This window comes from Lemur catta, chromosome 5 (genome assembly GCF_020740605.2).
Source record: "Lemur catta isolate mLemCat1 chromosome 5, mLemCat1.pri, whole genome shotgun sequence".
In the NCBI taxonomy this organism is placed as follows: Eukaryota; Metazoa; Chordata; class Mammalia; order Primates; family Lemuridae; genus Lemur; species Lemur catta.
In genome coordinates, this window is record NC_059132.1 from 99,976,908 (window position 1) to 99,994,239 (window position 17,332).

The 17,332-nt window shown below is 40.9% G+C and overlaps 1 pseudogene; it reads right to left on the reverse strand.

Annotated features, from left to right (window-relative positions):
• Window positions 1-8,521: 8,521 nt before the first annotated feature.
• On the reverse strand, window positions 8,522-13,878 carry LOC123638831 (annotated as a pseudogene).
• Between the last annotated feature and the right edge of the window lie 3,454 nt (window positions 13,879-17,332).

Here is a 17,332-nt window from a genome sequence, read left to right on the forward strand (position 1 = left end):
TGGTAGAAAACTCTGCCTTTTTACATAACCAGTGTATAATGTGTAGAGAATAAGAAATAACCTAAACAAGCTTTATTTTTTAACACTGAACTATCCTTCCAATAAAAGTACTTGTATCGTAAGTATTATTTAGATCGTATTGACTATGCTGTATGTATGCATTTAGATAATTTTTCAATGTCTATATCATTCAAATAATTTCTAATAAGCAGTGGCAATATTATATTGTATTGATATCAGTATTTCATCTCAAAGAGTATTAGCATGTTTTAACGCGTATAAAATTGTATTGAGCATTTTGTGTTATTAGTGCATGCATAAGTATTATGGGAAAACATTCCAAAACTGTTTGTTGTAAAAATAATAAGACATTGTATAATGTTTGAAAAATACAGGAGATAAATCACTCAAAAATTTACCACCCTAGTGGAGCAACTATTGGCATTTTACCTATTGTAAAGTATTCACAATCTGGGTGTAAATCAGGTGTGTGGTACAACCAGGCAGACACATTGCCTAATATCTCTTTCCTGCCTCTAGCACTGACACCTTAATTTTTTTCTATAACCCTCGCTCTGGCTTCCAGCCAGGGCTCTGTGCCAGGACAGGCACATTTCTCCCTGGCACAATTTGCAAGATAAGCCCCGGAGTCACTCGCAACACTCTCATTTATAGGAAGTACCATCCTAACATCACAGACATCTGGATTAATGTTCCTTGGAGGTATCACACTTTATAACTGCTCTCCCCACCACCGCCACAAAAGAAAGAACCAGAGAGAGAGAGAGAGGAGAGGAGAGAGAGAAATGATTGAATCTTCATGCAAATACTTTTTATCATAATCACGATACCGTATGATCATTGGCTGATTAGAAAATAACATAAAAATTCTGAAAAGTAATTATTCATTTATATAAGAAAATTATATTAATCCTAGCATTCCTGTATGGTGAACACTATTTTTATTTAAACACATTGGAAAAAACATTTTATCTTTTATATACAGAGAAGCGGGCATTATTTTTACTTGTTATGTTGATCATTATGAGTTTAATTTCTATTGATCCTTTTTTAAAGATACCAAAAGCTCCACAGTGATAGGAAAAAAGTCGAAAAGCTCATGACAGTTATTACGTGAACATTTTTGCGAGACGTTCTCCCTCAGCAAACGCTGTGAGTATTCTTTCTGTGCTTACTGAATGACTCCGAGTGAGAGCTCCGTGGAAAGACATCCACAGTTACGCTGATTTTTTTTTCTTACCTAACCTACCTTCAAGATGCCTCTTGCTATCTGTTCTTTTTTATCCAACCTAGGAGAAAGCTCAGCTTCCAGCCCACTTCCTTCTTGGCTCTGCGCTCAGTCTTTATGTCTTCCCAACCTCCTCTGTTTCCCCAAAATTTCCAGGACATTGGAGAGCTTAATGAGCTCCCAAGCTAGTGCTTTACTAGATACAAATTAACCTTTTTGGAGGACAATTTGGAAAAATCTATCACAATGTAAAATATTACCGTACAGTCTTATTTCTAAGAATTTATTCTACAGAAATACAGCACACAAAAATATATTAAAAAGGACTTCAAGGATTGCTGGTAATAGCAAAATATTAGGAAAAAATCCTAAGAGCTTTCAATAAGAAATTGTGTAGAATAAATGAAGGCATAGCCATACAATGACATATTCAGTTAAAAGCATATAGCGTATCTCTCTGCATTGACTTGAAAAACACCCATGATAAATCGTGGAGTGAAAAATGTTGCAAAACAGGATAGAATATGACTCCATTTACATTATACATATGCAAGCGTACATATTGTGTGAAAAAACTCTGGAAGAACATACACCAAACCGTGAGCAGCATTGATCTCTAGGAAGTAGGATTATATAGAAGGCTTTTACTTTCAGCTTTATTCACTTTTATATTGAGTTTTTTTGCAATTGGCAAGTATTTCTTCATATTAAAAATGACTGTTAAGCCATAATAATTACAAAATTTGGTACTAGCTCTGGAATAGAATGCTTGATGATATATGGAATTGAGTATATGATAATGGTGACATTGTAAAATAACAGGAAGAAAAATGGATTATTTAGCAAATAGTATATTTGATTACCCATTGGAAAAAATTAAACTAAATAATAATTTCTTTTCTTATTCTGAAGCATACAAACGATTTTCAGGTTCATCAGAACTTTAAATCTAAAAAAAGTAAAATCATAAAAGTCCTAGATTAAAACATAGGTAAATATCCACACGATGTTAAAAGCCTGTCACAAAATCTAGAAGCACCAAAAATGTAGTACTTATTTTCTCAGAGGACTGGGATATTAGAGGAATTTACATGTATTTTCAATATTTCAATATTGTTTGGCTTTGAACAATAAATTATATGCAAGTAATAAGCAAATTTTTAATAACAGATGGGTTTAGAATGCCTATTAGAAGTTTCACTATGTAGTTGTAAATTTCTATGCCTTCACCCCACAACTGAGTCACAGGAAGAACACATTTTATAAAAATATTATATATAATTATATATATAATTTCACATATATACACACACACATTCAATTGAAAGGTCAATAGTTTATCAAGGATCCATGGAACCAGTGTTATTTTAAACATTTTTATTTTTTTCTTCATTGCTACTATCAGCAACAGCCATTGACTTCCTTTCTAAGAAACTTTACTCAAAGAGTTGTATAAGTGAACATTACGTGCTGTGTAAATGAGAAGGAACGGAGAACCACAGACGTGGCAGCTGGGCGGGTTCTCTCTGGTTAAGTGCCTCATTCCTGCTCACCAAACTCACAGCCTTGGGAAATTCAAATTCTTAACTCCTACAAACAAGTCAAAGGGCAATTTGGCAATACTATAAACGATTTCAAATGCAAATAATATTTTGCATGTATTTAAAGAGAAAATATGCATGTGTTTGAAAAGAAAATCTCTCAAAGGATATACATGAAATCCTTCACTTTGGTAAAATTAAGGGCAAGTGGAATTGGAAGATGGGGTAGTTAGGGAAATTTTATTTTTCATGAGCTTGTATAACTTTTATAATTAGAAAAGTCCTGCTTCAGCAATATTACAAATATTTACAAGTCATGTACTATCAGGTTGCTTATAAATAGGAAAACTTAAAATGTCTACTGTGCCCATTAAACACCTCTGAACCATTATACGAAAGAAATAAGACCACATGCCTACCCTCTGGGAGTTTACAATTTTGTTGGGAAGGCAAGGTTTGCAAATAAATCAGTTTTGGGAAAAAAACAGCCTACTATAAAGTTATACGTTGACTGTAATCAAATGCATATGGCCAAAATGCAAAAAGTGATGGTTGCAGTTGCCTGAAGGAAAGATCAATATTTGAGAAGTAGCAATTAACATGGAACATAGCATACAATGTGCAGGACCAAAGAAGAGAGAAGGGTGTCCTGGGGGAAGGACTCAAACTGCAGGAGACCTGGAGGTGGAGAAAGCAGGGTACATGTGAGACTGGGAGTCAGGGATGGAGACAGAAGATCTGGGCAGGCCCAGAGCATGGGCCCATGGGAATGACCCTAAGGATATTTCTAGGAAAGAGTTTTCCTTGCAGAAGGTCTCAGAGGCTAGTTCCGTGATTTAAAAGAACTTACAGTTTCTAGGAAAATTGTTCACAATAATAAAGTAATATGATACTAGAAAATGTAGCATCATTACTAAATTGGTCTGGGAATCGTATCAGGGACAACCAATCTAGAGATGTCTGGCTTGGGAGAAAGGTGTGAGGATGAGGGGAGAGTGTATGATAAACATTTTGGGATGGTAGCACAGTGAAGGTGCTGCACCAAGACTCAGGGATCCCAGGTGCTGGCTTTGACCCACGTCCATGAGGACCAGTATGACCACTCTGATCTAGACATCTATAAAATATTGTGTCAGAGATCACAATCTTTAGGATCCACTCAATCTCCCTAGATTACGGGAACTGCTGTAAGAATTTTTTACATGCAAAAGAACGTGGGTTTATTGTGTACAGCTTCAGAGGAGAATTCAGATGTTCAGGTGGCCACAACACAGAAATAGATTTGAGCTTCATATGAGTGCATTCGCCAAGGTTCTTCACTGTAAACAACACAAAAAAACTCTGGTTTTTGGAACCAGAACCAACCAGTACATGGAAAAAAGACGCATTGAAAAGGATAGCCCACAGCGTTTATCAGAAGACTAGACAACCAAGCCCAGACAGGAAAACAAAGAGGCAAGCCCTGCACAAAATCCTGTCACTTGGCATGGCTGGCTCATAATAGTGCCAAGGGTACCTTTGTCACTGGACTCTCTCAGAAGGATCATGCTGGGAACGTGCCACAGCAGCCACAAATAGTAGCCCACTTTGATTTTGCTGTCCCCCTTCCAGGGTCTCAGGCCCAGCGAGGGCATCTGATTGGCTCTGCTCATGCCATGTACCCAAGCCCTGGAGACCATGGTCTGGGAAGAGAGGAACCTGCCCATTTCAGTCCAACAGGAGGAGACAGAGCCCTACCCTGGATTTACCCCAAAATTGTAAGGATACATAGATACTGCTCAAAACAACACAAGTCCACCTAATAAGATCTGTCCAGAAATGAAGTATCTTTGGAGGTGCTACTGGGCTAAAAGGTGGCCCTTCAAAAGATGTGTCCAGGTATGAATTCCTAGAGCCTGTGAATGTTACCTTATTTGGGAAAAGGGTCTGTGTATATGTCGTTGAGTTAAAAATGTTGAGATGAGGAGCTCATTGTAGATTATCTGGGTAGTCCCTAAATCCAGGCAAGTGTCCTTTCAAGAGACACACAAAGGAGAAGACAATGTGAAGGAAGAGATTGGAGCAACGTGGCCGCAAGCCAAGGAAGCCAGAAACCCCCAACACCAGAAGCAAGGAAGGGATTCTCTGGAGCCCCTGCAGGGAGTGAGTGCAGCCCTGCTGAACACCTTCGGGCTTCTGGCCTCCAGAAATGTGAGATAAAAAAAAAACAAAAAACAGAACACTGTTTTTTTAGCCACTAAATTTGTGGCAGTTTGTAACGGCAGCCCTGGGAAATCAAGACAGAGGTAATGAGACTCATGTTGCCATAAGTATTCAACAGGCAAGAATCTACTCAGAGATCATTGTTTTGGAGATAATTCTTCATCATTGTAGGAGGCTGAATTCAGAGATATCTCAAGTTCTTTTCAACTCCAGGGTGCTACAATTCTAACTTTCACATAGATATCTCACCAAGAACATAGCTTCATCTTGTTTATTGTGTAATTTCTGTGCAATTAGGCTCAACAACTAGAATATTAATATTTGGCTACTAATAGAATATTGAAAGTTTTGTTTCCAAAGTTGTTAACATACACATTTGATTCATTATTTACATTCTCGTGCTTTTTCTGTCTCTTTTTATTTTTTTGACACAAAAGGTTGAATCAACTAACATGAAAAAATTAACTGTTCAGACTATGCAGCTGTTATTTTTCATGCTCCTTGGGAATATTTGCTGGAAAAATAAATGGAATTGGGCTGCTACATTTGTTACCAAATCATTGGAAATTCCCTTATTGCACTTTGAATCATCCTGAGACACGCTTATTTTTAGCTCTTTTCTTGATGTTGTCATAAATCAGGGTTCATCTCTATATCCTTGTGACTTGTGTCTCATTTGCATAAATAAATATTGAGAAGCAGTGTATAAAATCTCTCCTTCCTTTTAAACAAGGAACTGAAGCAGAAGACAAGCCATTCTGCAGATCTGGAAGCTAAAAAATCCATTGGGGCAAATTTGTTCAGATTTTATGTTTTTCTACTCTTTCTCCAAATATTACAAGCAAGTGATTACATAAAATCCTTTGGAGTATTTTCTGTGTATTTTCAACAGATTTAATCTTTTATATGTCTATTTCAAATAATATCCTATGATAAGTCACATATATATCCTACTTATAGCTGAGCATTGCATATATACACGTGTTATAGAACATTGGATTGCAGATGTTGCCTTAGTTTTGGTGAACAGGTATAAGCCTTACAAAGATTAGATTTTATGCATAAGATGAATTGCAATCCCAAAGCAGTGGCACGTGAGAGATCTCTGTGTCACTATCATCTTCCCGACTCCTACTTTTAATCCTGTCACTCTCCCATTACTCTCTGATGGTATCCTTCCCTCCCTGCCCTGTTCGAGGAGCCCCTGGTGCAAAGGAAGAGGCAGAGATGTCTGACAGTGCAGAGAGAAAGTGGAACTCATGAGTGAGAAGCAGAAGCAAAGGCTCAGGCAAGGAGCGTATGGAGACAGGGCTTGGAGACACCTAGGGCGTGGAGGGATGGTTGAGATGCAGGGATCGAAGGCTGGACCAGATTTGGATTTTATTATGCAAATAAATGGGAGTGATAGAGGGCTTTCGAGTACAGAAAAGATCTGCTCTCTAGAAAACTCGGATGGCCTGGATGTCAAGTTAAATTAGAGAGAAAACAACGCTGCACACCAGGTCATTCTTTTCAGACAGCAAGTGTGGGAAAGGGTATCTGAAATAGTGATTGTGAAGGAGAAAAATGAGAGTCAACAGGAGGGGAAGTGATGGGACCTGGTTAATCCTGACAGGTGGGGGGAAGGGCAGCAGGTGAGCCCACCTGTGTGACCTCGGCATCCCTCCTGTCTCAGCATTTCACACATGCTGGGTCTCCAGGCCTGATGAGCTGTCCCCCTCATCGTGCATCAGCAGTGAGAGGGAGCCCGGGACACACTTCCCAGTGCATCACACAGCTAGAAACCACTGGAATTGAATGCGAGTTGTTCAGAATAAAACTCCTGAAAACCAAATGACAGCTTTGCTGCCTCACATCATGTGGTTTGCGAGCAGGATAAGCAAACCCTCGGCCATCTGTTGTTTTTCTAGCCTGCTAGAGCAAACTCTAGAACTTACCCTTCTAGGCAATCACTGATTGCTTTGTTAACTTTTAGTACAAAGACAAGACATTTTATACTGCTGTGTGTGGCTTAGTGCATATGGGCTGGAAACAAGGGCAAGTGTTAGATGTGAGGTTTAACTCGGCCTCCCCAGTTAGGGCATAAAATGCAGCTGCCACTTCCAGCCGGCCCAGACAGCCCACACCCCCAGGTGCTGTACAGTGGTCTTGTGTTTGCAGCACTGGACTGAGCCAGTCCTAAAATGCCTTTCATCCCAGGGTGGGTGTCGTCTGACCACTGCGCTTTCCCAGGCCCACTGCCCTCTGCCTTCTCCCTTTACAAGGTTGTGCTTTTCCCAGCACCTTGGGTGAGGTGTTTGGTTTGGTTGGTTTGGTCTGGTTTTCCTCTTGTAGCCGGTGCCTTTATGAGACTATTTTTTACATACTTGTGATAATATTTGAAAAAGAGGGGGCAAGGGACAGTTGGTTCACTTGGAAAGTTCCAGGCCTGCTTCCTGCCAGAAAGAAAATACAACCTCAAAATGTCTCCTTTGGGAAGGAGACTTGTATGGCAAAATTATGCTCAAAATGCAAAGTAGTCCCTTCTTTCTCAAAACAGTATCTGTGCCTTCCAGAGCAATGCAGCAACCCGGCCTAGCAATGGCGGGCCTCAGAATTATAGATTATATTCTCTATCACCGGATAGTAGTGATTTGTAGGCCTAGAGGTTGCTTTGTTGGCAGGAAGGACCACTCAGCTAATTCTCAAACTGCATGTGGCCAAAGGAAGCTGTATATCCCCTTGAAGATGGATTTGTCTTTTGTTTTAAGGCCTCCCTAGATGCAAAGGTATGATGAAGAGTAATACTCCAGTTCCTTCTTTGGCCCTTGCTCTCATACTCATGGGGCAAGGTCTTACTTTGGAGAAATGACTCTCAGAAGTGTCTTTCCATAGCCATGCACAGTCCTGGGAGCGTTTTGGAAACAGTGAGAGGAGGAGAGGCAGGACAACTCTCTGCAGGATGGTGCTGTGGGCATCCTTGGAGCTGCTTGGGCCAAAGAGTCTGGCTCAAGATTTTTCTAGATTGTTCAGAGCTGAAGAGGTGGTTTTTAAGAGGAGACCAGGAAAGCAGAGTGTGGAGTAGAAGAAGCGCTTCGCCAGCAGCAGGAGAGACGGAGGTGCTAGTGTTGGCTTTGCTGTTAACTAGCTGCATGACCCAGGACAAGTCACTGAAACTTTAACTTTCTCAGCCACAGTGTCCTTGAAAATGAAAGCAACACTCAGTAGTTCTCAACTCAAAGAGAAAGGCAGGGGCAGGGGATATCATGATCACCTGGAAGTCAAGTTTTGTTTGTGTACCTTCGTGTATGGCTAACACGCCTGCCACCAAACTTACAAGAGTTTCAGGGCTCAGGAGGGAGGAAACCAGGAAGGCAGGGATAGATGTTTTCAAAGAGTTCCTGATATGCTTTTTTTCTTTTCTGCATTTTTTTTTTTTTTTTTACAGAATAGTTACTAAAGTCCTTTAATATACAATTTCTCATTTGTCATTTTGGAAGTCCTTTAAAGTAAAAATTCTTTTGTCTACTAACAAACAGCAGCACAGTGATTATTCTGGATCTCCACACTGGAAAAATTCAATTTCTGCTTGTGACACAAGTTTCCTTCTGTATTTCCAAGGTAATGTTTTTATTATTTCTGCAGTGTCTGGGGGACCCTGCTACATCAGCAACTCTGGTGACTTACTTCCCTTAGAATACTGTGAAACTGCAGAACAGTGAGATGCAGCCCTGCTGGTCTCAAAGCTACTATACGTTGGGTTTAGGATTGTCTCTCCCGCCAGGAACCCTATTCTGGGGTGTGTGGCTTGACTACCTGAGTGACCCTCCTGGCAGATGCCTTCTTGCTGCAAATAGGGACCCCTCCCGATACGCTTTTGATACAAACCACTTCCATCTTCATCCCCACCACTTTCTGGTAGAAAATCTATAGATTATATGATACCTGTGATCCCTTTTGTCTCTAACATTATATGGTACTACTTGAAAAAAAATGAGGGTTTCATGGTTAGGACCCATCAAATTGCTAAGAAGCTACAATAGCATATCTGATGACTCGTTTCTAAGGCCAAGCAACCTTCCTCTTAAAATAACGCAATTGAGGAAGTTACCGGTCTCAGTGTGAAATGTGTTACTATTGAAGAACTAAGAAAGAAACACCACGAGGAAGGTGAAGAATGAGCATCACCCTATTATGAGAAAACCTTGAGAAGGAAAACTTTTACACAGAAAATTAACTATTCAACATTAGGAGTGCAAATTGAATGTGACTTTTAGTATTCAATATTTTTAACATGTATAATTTTAAATGATAGACTTTCTCTTATTGTCATACCATGTTATTTAAGTGCTTTAAAGGATACTACTTGGAAACAATTTCCCTTTGAAAGCATACAGTACATTATACTAGACTTTCAAATGAAGTAACTACCCATCTCTTCCTACTTTTATTTACACTTTGGTTCAGTTTCAGGCGTACCCTAAAAACAGCTATGAGAAACCTGTAAGGATAAATCCTTTGTGATGATCTATATGAATTTCTATATTTTCTTCCCCTCTTCCTTCACATCCGTGCAACAAGCTCTCTTCACATACTCATAAAGGGATTGTAAAGTGAAAAAGGACCGTCCTTGGAGATTGAACACCCATATAAAAATCAGAGTGGAAAACTATTTCTTCAATAAACATTGAGAGTCTATCTTGTGCCAAGCACTGGATTAGGTATTAGAAATAGAAAGTCAAATAATACACAGTTTCAACTCTGATTGTATATACATATGTTAGTAGAAGAAACAGCAAAGTAAATCATCATTTCAGTCATAGGATAGCCATTTTCAGATGGTAATACAGAAGCACCTAGCAGAGGCTTGTCGATTAGACTAGGAGATAAAGGAGGGCCTCTTTGAATAAAGGGTGCTCATAAGACTTTTGAAGAATGCGTAGAAGTTAGCTAAATAAAAAGGGGAAGAGAGAAGAGGATGAAGAAGGTCTTAAAGAAAGAAACAGCCTGACCCACTGTTTCCACAGCAAAAAGATGTGGGGTAAGGGAACCAATAAGGCGAGGAAGAGAGGCAGGACATCTCTGAAAGCCTTGAGTCCTGGGCTAAAGAATTTAAACTATGGAAAGCTGTTGAAGGATTTTTAAATAAGGAAATGACATGATTGGGAAAAGACAACAATTGGGAAATAACACCAGTTTTTCTGACAGCATTCTGAATAACAGTTTAGAAGGGAGGTAAGGTTAGAAACAAGGAATTTTAATTAGGTGCTTAGTGCCATATTTCAGGCAGAAAATGTGAATCCTAACCTACAGTTAGGATCTAAGATAGAAGAGGTGATGGCTAAATGAGAGCTGTTCAAGAGGACCCTGTGACTGGTTTAAGTGCCAGAAGTGAGGGAGAGGAAAAGGTAAGGATGTCACCCAGGTTTCTGGTTTTGTCATTTCCTTGACTAGTGATACTATTCATTGTGTAGATAGAAAATTTAAAAGGAACCAATTTTCTGGGGAATTGCTTTGAAAATATTGAGTCGTCAGTAGACATACAAACAGAGAGATCCTCAAGACCATTGGATAGAGAAATGTGGAGCCTTTCATAAAATCAGAATATACTACTACTTTATATGAATATATATGAAATTATTCAGTTATATAAATAATATGTTCTCGGCATAAAGTTGGGAAGCGAATACATCCTAAATTTAACAGGAGTTATTGCTGGTAGATTTGGTAGATTTGCAAATGGGATTTCCTTTTTTCATCCTATATTTTTTTCCCTTCTTCAAATTTATGTAATTAATATGTATTATTACTTTTATTATGGATAAACTTTATTTGATAATAAAATAAAAACTAATATAAAAAAATGTCAATGCAGTCAAGAGGACCTAAAGCAGTTAACTTAGGAGGCTGTTGTGGTGACCTGGAGGTCACTTGGGGGGTTACCTCAATCCCTTTCTTTCCATGGGTAGAGTGGTGCATGGGCTGTAGGAAATAGAGAAGTAAGTACAGGGGATGCTTTCAAGAAGCTTGACTGCAAAGGGGAGTAGAAATGTGGATAGGAAGATGGGAAGATGTGAGTTCAAAGAAAGGTTTAAGGACAGAACTACCCCAGTGTGTCTCTAGCTGAAAGAGTAGCATAGATTCAAAAGGACAAGACAGAGAAGTGCAGAGAATGAGGGCACTGAATTAGAGTATCAGGTGAAGTGACAGCCTTAGACTAGAAAATAATTTAGCTAAAACAAGAGGAAATGAGGAGAGATTGGTAGAAATAGAAATAAAGAGACAAAAATTAAACAGATGCATTGGCCTCAACTTCCCAAAACTCACTCAGATAACAGTAAAGTTATTAATGCATAAAAAGTATAAAAATCCAAAGGGAATGGAAAGTGCAATTTTGGAAACTGGAAACTAGATAAGTGAGTGGTATCTGACTTGGAATGGAAACAGCTGGTGTTGATTGAGGAAGGGGACAAAGTAGCCTAATGCACATCTCCCCACCTGCCGGAGACAGGGATGGAAGGAGCCGGCTTGTGGAACATCACCTGTGCGGTGCATCCTCCAGGCGAGAGTGTGGAGGAGGCTTCCTTGGGGAATCGGGCCCACCTACAAGACAAGACCAAAGATACTGACATTGGGGATTCTGCGAGAAAATGCTGGCCAGCTCATCCTACAGTGAAGTCCCACTCACAAGCCTAGAGATCCCACAAAAAGAATACTGACAAACAATCTTGAAGTTAAAAACAGAACAGTAGAAAAGAAAAACTCAGTGGACAGATTGGAAGATAAGGTGAAGAAATCTAGAAAGCTGAAGATTAGAAACAGAGAAAATAGGAAAGAAAAGAAAAAATGATTAAAAAAAATTGGAGAACTACTCAAGAGAGCCAATATCTATATAATATGAGTTCCAGAAAAAGGAAACAGGAAAAGAAACTGGAATGGAGAAAATCATCAAATGACCAAGTCAAGAAAATTTCCCAGAGCTGAAGGATATGAGTTTCCAGATTAGAAAGATCCAGCAAGGGTCAAGTTCAATGAATGAAAAATAGAACCACACCAGTTTATTTCATCGATAAATTTATAAAAAGGGATTTTTTTCCACAGAGCAAAGGAAAAACAAGTCACATGTGAAGGATTAAGGATTTGAATGGTTTTGAACTTTGGAAACTAAAAGACATAGCAAATGGCTTCTAAATTATAGGGAAAAATAATTTCCAACCAATAGTTCTAAACCTGGCCAAACCAGCAACTAAATATGAGACTAACAACATTTTCAGACATGTAAAATCTCAAAAAGGTGACAGCTGGTGAGCGGCATAGTGATCAACCAAGCCAGACCAGAGGCCAGAGGCTCCAGGAAGAGGCGTGGCCAAGAAGAACTGAACGTGAAGGGCGAGGAGAGTTATTTGGCTAAAGGGACTTAGAGTTAGGCCATTTGAGGCCTCGCTGGTTTCACCAAATGTCCAGGCACCACACAGCATTGGGCCTTAATTTTAGGCCTTACACCACAGTGTTCAGAAAAGGAAAAATAATTATAATGCACCTTTGGCTTAGCCACGGTTAGCATTTACATTCTATGATATATAAATGAACATAACTCATAGGAAGGGACAGAGAACGTGGCAGGTATGTTGAGAAGCAGGGGGTGTGGCCATGTGGAAGAGCTAAATCCTCGTCCTTCCTGGGGGAAGTCCACAGAAAGGACACAAAACGGACAAATCAGAAAGTAGCAATACAAGCATCATATATAGAAGTAGGGATGTTAGTGCCAAAAAACTCAGCTAAAAGTGGTCACTTCTAGAAAAGAAGAAAGTAAGGACAAGAAAGTCAGAGGCTGCTGCTTTCTCTCACCTGTTTGTGTCTCTCAATGGTGTGCATGAGTATCTCAGAAAGGTTTTTAAATCTCATTTTTAAGAACTAATGAAGGTAAGTTTGTTGTTTATAGGAGAGAATGTTGCGGAATTTGTTGTTTGATATATAGGAGATCAGCTCTAGAAGCAACCCACAAGTTTGCTGTGGCTGTCACTGCCCCCCCTTCAGCTGTTCTACCTTGGAAAAATTACCCAACCTCTCTGAGCCTAAGCTGTTTCAGCCCTGAAATGGAGCAATAATAACCATATCTACTTCCCAACACTCTGGTGAAGATTAGCTGAGACTACGACAATGAAGGACACACAATGACTGGCATACAGTAAGCACTCAGCTGATGTTAGTGATCTTTCCCCAGGGTGACTCCGGTTTTCTCAGCAAAGTAGAACACTAAGTCTGTTGCCGTAAGGCACAGGTGAGGAGGTGAGGTGGGAGTTTAAGGAATGAGATGAAAACCTCAAAGGGCTGTGAGGGAAACAGGGCTAGAACTGCAAGTGACCGCTGAGCGAAACCGAGGGCGCAGCCGCGGAGCACCCAGATACGCACCGCACCTGCACAGCGCGCTGCACCAGCACGAGCACGTGGGCAGGGGAACGGGGCGTTCGGATTGACGGGGACTGGAGTTGTGCTGAGCAAAGAGGGCAGAGAGTTAAAAAATCCAGGCAGGAGTGTGATTGAAGCGACGGACTGGAGAGTTGAGGCTGCAAATAGAATCTGGCGGAAGGAGAAGCGACTGATTGATGGGCCTGGCGGTTTCCCTGCGCCGAGGAGGATTAGGAACAGTACAGCGGTGAACTAGAGGTGGCCTGAAACTAGCTCAGAAAAAAGATCGGAGGGCAGGACATGGGGATTTTTTCAATTTCATAGCCCCATGGTACAGAATAAAAGACATAGCATGGAATAAAATATTTACCCTATATCCTCACAACAACCGCAGAGAGAAAGGAGGTAGCAGAAAAAGCCGTGTGATTTGTGGAGCCCCCTGAAGCCCGCCGTGGCCCCGCTGCGAACGTCCTGCGGGGGTGTCACCGCGCCATCCATCCACCAGAGAGCCCGCCGTGCGCTGGAGACACGGTGTCAGATGCTGGATAACGAGAGAGAGCAGCAGTAAGAGGTGTCCCTGCCCTTAGGCACCTAATAGTGAATTAAACAGATAGTCCAATACAATGCAGAAACTGCAATTTTAAAAAGGGAAATAGTAATAATTACTAACCTATTTTGAATTATCACTGTTGAGGAAGACAGTACAAGTAGTTTCCCTATCTTACCTTATTTAATCTACCCAGAAATGCCAGGATTCCAGTTCTAGACCCGGCACTGTTAGAGAAAGTATCAGCAGTCTAACGGGAACAGCAGAGGCTGAGCCAGGGACGTGGTGGCAGGACTGGGGCGAGGAAATGGGCTCAGGTTCCAGTCAGGGAACTGAAACGAGCAGGTCTTGGCAACTGATGGGGGAACGGATGAGGGGATATTGGAATCAGGGAAAATATCCAGATAACTCTAGAGAGGCTTTCCCCAGTGGCATGAATCTAGAAGGTACAAACATATAAACAATGTTTTTAAAAGCTCAAGCTTGCTTTTAGACTTCCTTCCACATCAGAGACTGCTAGTTTCCTACCTAATATCCGTTAATCCATCTTCTTAACTAATAGAACCTTTACATTATTAGATGCAGAAAAAAACTTCCAACCTTCCTTCCTGATAGTGGTAGCTGATGAAATGTCAGCAGAACACACTGGAGGGGGATGCTGGAAAGTTTCTACGCTCCTGTCCCTTCTTTCCTAAACAGAAGATGAGTAGGATGGCTGGAGCTTCAGCAGCCTTTTCTGGAGCCCTGAGGTGGTCCTTGAGGATCAGCACTAATGCGTAAGGATGGAGGAGTTAAAAACAGAAGCAGCCTGGACATCCCAGCACCACCACACCAGCCCTGGGCTGCTTATGTTGGCTTGTCCCTGAGAGAAAATGAAATACTTCCTCGTCTGAGCCATCACGATTTTAGATTTCTATTACCACAGCTAACTGCTATTTTTAACTGGCGTGCCTCCCCTCACCACAAACCCCCAACCCCATTCTCTCCTACTCCATGTCTCCGGTCATTGTGGGGAGTGACACTGTGGACCCAGGGCCTCCCTCTTTGTGGTCAAGCAGACCTTGAAATCAGAAACTCAAAGACAAAGGGCTCTTCCCGCTTCTTCCTTACTCTTCTCATGGCTCACCTTGCTTACGAGCCTCCCTCATTTGAAATTCAGTTTCAAGCTCTGCTCCCAATAAGTTTTCTCTCTCATGTGACCACGTAGATGCCACCAACTGATACCAGCAGGGGAGCAGGACTATGCAGGAGAAGACGAAGGGTTCAGTCTGGACAAGGTCTAGAGTCTAAGATGACTTCAGGACAGGGAGGTGCAGGCCCCCACAACAGGACTGGGTGTGACTCCACAGCTTAGGAGAAAGGTGAACATGGATGGGATCACCCTAGGGAATGCCTAGAGGGACATAGGGGGATGAGAGAGCCATAGGGTGCAGCAACCTACAACATGGTGGCAGAGAATGCTCCATTTAGTAAATGAATGAGAGCGAGGGAAGAAATGTGTCATGTAAAGGGAGGGAGTTGAAGTTGTTGGAACAGAGTTCCCCCAGCACCCCAGCCCTCCCCCAGGGCCCAGCTAGGACGCTGACCTGCACGAGGGCCGTTCTGACAGCTGGGCTCCGAAGGACCAGGGTAGTAGTGCCCAGGGGTAAGAGGAAGGTGAAGGAGCAGCATCAGGGCAGGGCAATGCTCCACTTCCAGTTGCCCACCGTAATTCAGGAGGCGATGTTTGTCTCCTGCTCCCAGGGCATGATCAGCTCCTCTAATGTTCTGGGCACGGTGGGCCATGGGGCCTTTTGCATTGGCCAGAAAGCCTGTCTTTGTCACTTCTAAAGCCCAGGGATCATTCACCAGTGCTGTTTAGAGTGAAAAGGTAAGAAAAGCCGCTTAAAGCATGAGACAGAGAGTTTCTGGGGTTGGCCATATGTGGCCATTTTAGAAGTCATAGCTGGTTCTTAAATTTGTGACACAATGAATATTGGACTTGAATGGATATTCATAAAAGACTTCACATTCAGGTAGAGTCAGGAGCTACTAATTCCCCCATTTGGCTTCAGAAGTCTGTTTCAGTAAATAATTTGGACTATTTGAAAATACATATCCTTTAAATTGTCTAAGAATATTTTCATATCTTTAGTAAAATCACTTTAATAATTATAGGGGAAGCACAACCATTTGTAAAACAAGTGACTTTGCCTGTTTTTTTCAACATAATGTGCATTACAAACACTAAATCTGCCAGGTGCTTGCTGTTTAATGTAGTATCAAGGTATTTATTTTGTTGACAATTATTCTAATTGCTAAAATCCTGTTTTGAATCAGACAGAATATTTGTGTATTGCCCCAGAGTGCTATTTGTCTGTGTTTTTTTCAATTCTTTTCCCCAGAGAACTGAAGCTATTTGTGTGAGAATCTCAACACTGAATGGCTTTAAGATAAGAAATCTGATAAATTATCCATCTGATAAGTGTCGCACTGGGCTTTATTAATATATAGCATCATCATATGCAAGGAGGTCTGTGTACATGTACATTCATCCACCTCTAAGGTGCATGGAATGTTTATTGAAGGCCTTGCAATTGTTTTCTAACTATTGTGTCTAGTTTTAAAGATTCATTTTCAAGCACTCAGAGCCTTGATCACTCTAACTGCATTCCATGTCTCTGAAGAGTGCCAGATTCATAATAGAATAGAGGAAGTGTGTCTAGAGGCGTGCTCTAAAAAACAATGGAAGAAAGCCCAGAAACAATGGCCTTTTCATCTGCTTACTAAGCCTAACTGCTGTGTAGTCAGGAGCACAACAAACTTGTAAGAGGAATTGAAAAATTGCCTTGATGCTTAGAAACGGAAAAGACCAGGAGGGAAGGCTGGCTTGTCAAATGGAAGTTTGCTTTTCCGTCTGCAGAACATTTATAATTTTTCCTTGTCCAGATAACACAAAGGTCTCTGCTCTACTTCATACATATATTATCCATTTAGAAGAAAATTACTTCACCCTTTAGAATTTCACCTTTTATGTTGTAAATCACAGGGAGGGAAGAGGACTCCTGATCCTCTTTGCAGGCTGAGACTAGATTTTATCAGGAAATGTTTCATCACATTCTTTTCCTGTCATTAGAGTCAATTATCATGTATATTTATGCATTCCTTTGTATGAAAGTGCAGCTTGGGTCTGAAAAGAGCCTGTACAAAAGGGCATTTTTAATTGGACAGCCTATGTGTCTCCTGACTCATAAATGGCTAAATAAAATTATATATACCTGCACTGGACAAGCCCACAAAGGCCAGTTTCTACTGCTTAGCAGTGCTCAGCTAACACAGCTGGTGAGACAACTGTGTTCCGTTCGACCTCACACTGCACCAGCCAAACACCCAGCTGAGCTCGGATCCCACAGGTTATTATTGGTA